Source organism: Penaeus monodon, chromosome 28 (genome assembly GCF_015228065.2).
Source record: "Penaeus monodon isolate SGIC_2016 chromosome 28, NSTDA_Pmon_1, whole genome shotgun sequence".
In the NCBI taxonomy this organism is placed as follows: domain Eukaryota; kingdom Metazoa; phylum Arthropoda; class Malacostraca; order Decapoda; family Penaeidae; genus Penaeus; species Penaeus monodon.
In genome coordinates, this window is record NC_051413.1 from 26,074,905 (window position 1) to 26,075,145 (window position 241).

The window sequence follows — 241 nt, forward strand, 5'->3', positions numbered from 1 at the left end:
AAATCCCTCTTCCTTCGGTACTTCAAGTTAAAACATTTTGCAGTCCTAACCCCCTCTGTTGGCAATGCCCTGACATGACGTCTCCGGAACTGCTTGGTCCTGAACTACCACGATTACTGAGACTATCTACGACAACTTTCTGTATTTCGCTGGACAGCGGTGACGGTGTTGGAGTTTTAGGCAGGTATGGTTGATTGCAAACCTCATTTTGGCTTCACTGAAAGGTGGGTTTATCCTTTGA